The following is a 2,467-nucleotide window of genomic DNA, read 5'->3' as shown; positions in this document are numbered from 1 at the left end:
AGTGTATTGACTATCAAAACTGTCCTATTAATCAGCTGTGAAACTGTCTCATTCATATTTATTTCTCAATAAAAAATAAATATATATAAAAAACCCAAATTATCTTACACTGTTATGTGAGGACAGACAAACGCAGGCTTACAAAGGCCAGAGAAGACAGATAAATAAAACCCCCAAGAAGTAAATGAATACTGTGCTTTCAGAGAGATATAAATACTCTGAAGGAGAGCTGGCAAGATAGCTCAGCGGATTAAGCACCTGCTTAGGCAAGCACAGGGACTGGGGTTCGATCCCTGGCACCACATGCCACAGGGCCCCACCCCCAGGCACACTGAGCCAGCCACTGAGTCTGGGTGTGGTGGTGCATGCCTGTAATTCCAGCACTGGAGAGGCTGAAAATGGGTGGATCCCTAAGAGTCCGAGCTGTGTAGTGAGACCTTGTACCAAATACGTAAAATAAAATAATAAAAAAATAAAATTTTAACAGTTCTTTTTGGGGCTGGGGAGATAGCTCAGGGGTATAAGCACTTGCCTGGCAAGTGCATTGTCCTGCATTTGATCCCCAGTACTGGAAAAAAATAGTAAATACTCTGAAGGCAACAAAATAGGACCAGAGGAGAGAAGAAACATTGGATCCCAGGGTCAGAAAAAGCTTCAGGAGCAGGAAGGAAAGGAGGTCAGTGTGGCCAGGGTGTGATTGCTGCAGGGGTCAGGTGCAGGTAAGAATGGAGAGGGAGCAGGGGCCAGGTCACATAAAGTCTCATATGTCACCTGCAGTGGTGATTTGGTTTTCTTCTATGCAGTAGGAGACTAACTTGATTGCATCATGAAAAGAACCCTGGCTGTTATGGAAACAGGTGGTAGGAACCAAGAAGGGGCTCAAGGACACCCATTAGGGTGCCAGCCAACCTAGTGTTCAGCTGAGTGGAAATGATGGCTGGCATTGTGCTCCTTTGGGTGGGGGAAATAAAAAGGGAGAAAAATAATAGCTTTGAGATAGACCGAAGAAGCAGCCATGGTGATGAGAAAATACTCTAGCCTGGAATCCAGAAGTCCTGGGATCAAGTCCTAGCCTCACGACTCATTGACTGTGAATGGTTTAAGATTTTAGTCCCCTCACCTGTAAAATGAAGGTAATGACACCTGCCCTGATTTTTCAGGAGGGTGGGATGAAGAAGGTGACGGTGCCCAGGGGGTACCATGGAAAGGGGCTCCCAACTTTTTTTTTTTTTTTGCAGAACCGGAGATTGAACTCAGGCCCTTGCGCTTGCCAGGGAAGAGCTTATTCTACTGAGCCATCTCCCCAGGCCCCCCCAACTTGTTTTGTGAGAAGGAATGTAGATGTGGTTGTGTTCTGGAGTGGTTGCTCAGCACTGTGGCGTTTCTTGGAGCCCTCTTGTACTCTATCAAAAAGGTGACAAGGAAAGATTCCCACCCAGACTACCAGAAGTGAGCCTACCCTCAGAGTAACTCAAAGCCAACTTAGTGTCAGGGATGAAGGGTGCATCTGGAGGCCATTCACTGCCTTTCAAAGCAGGGACATGGGTTATAAGTGGGGCTGGGAGATGCCTAGGACTGATGGGAAGAATGGCTCGAGAGCTCGTGGTGGCTGAACAGAGCAGGGGGGCCCTGACCTGGGAGTGAGACTGTCACTGTCCTAGGGCAGCTGCTCTGGGTGGCGCTGGACATGTATGCACTGGTGCACAGGCAAGGAAAGTTGGGAACTGTAGGAGAAACTGATACATTCCCAGAAATTCTCAGGGTGGCTAGTGACTTTTTGTGGGTGGAGTGAACCCCCTTTTCTCTAAGAGCAGAAGTCCTGCCCCTGGAAATCCCCCATTCTGTGCTAGTTGGTCTTGGGTCTGTCTTGCTGCCCTGCTAGAGTTGGCTGAGCCAGGAGCATGGTGCCTGAACTTTTCTGAAGGCCAGTATCAAAGGTCAGTGTACCAGGAGCCGTGTTCTCCTGTGTTCTCCGAGGCATGACTGTGAACTTGAGAGCAGAAGGGAGTGAAGGGAGCTGGTCTAGCAGAGTACCTGGTGGCTGAGGCCCTGCCTTGCCCCCCACACTAGGAAACAGGGCGGGGTGGGGGATCTGAGGAAAGGAGGCTTCTTTTCCAATGTCATGTGTTTGGTCCGGGGAGCTGAACCTGCCTGGTTCCCTGGCTCCAGGTCTTGCCCAGGTGACTTCAGAGAGGCTGCAAAAAGAGGGACCTGCAGGCATATGTGAAGGTGGCCAGGCCTGTGAGGCCTCTGCCCTGTGCTGGTGACATTCCTAATGCCTTAATGGGTGTGTATGCAGGCCCTATCTTTGGAGTATCACCTTCATAAGATTTAAGTTGTTTTTTTTTTTTTTTTTTGAGACAGGGTCTTGTTATGTATCCCAGGCTGGCTTTGAACTCATGGTCGTTCTGCCTCAGCCTCCCAAGTGCTGAGATTACAAGGCTTCATTAAACCCAGCTATACTTAT

This window comes from Octodon degus, unplaced genomic scaffold (assembly GCF_000260255.1).
Source record: "Octodon degus isolate 3935 unplaced genomic scaffold, OctDeg1.0 scaffold00176, whole genome shotgun sequence".
NCBI classification, from domain to species: domain Eukaryota; kingdom Metazoa; phylum Chordata; class Mammalia; order Rodentia; family Octodontidae; genus Octodon; species Octodon degus.
Note: the sequence above shows the minus strand (reverse complement) of the source record.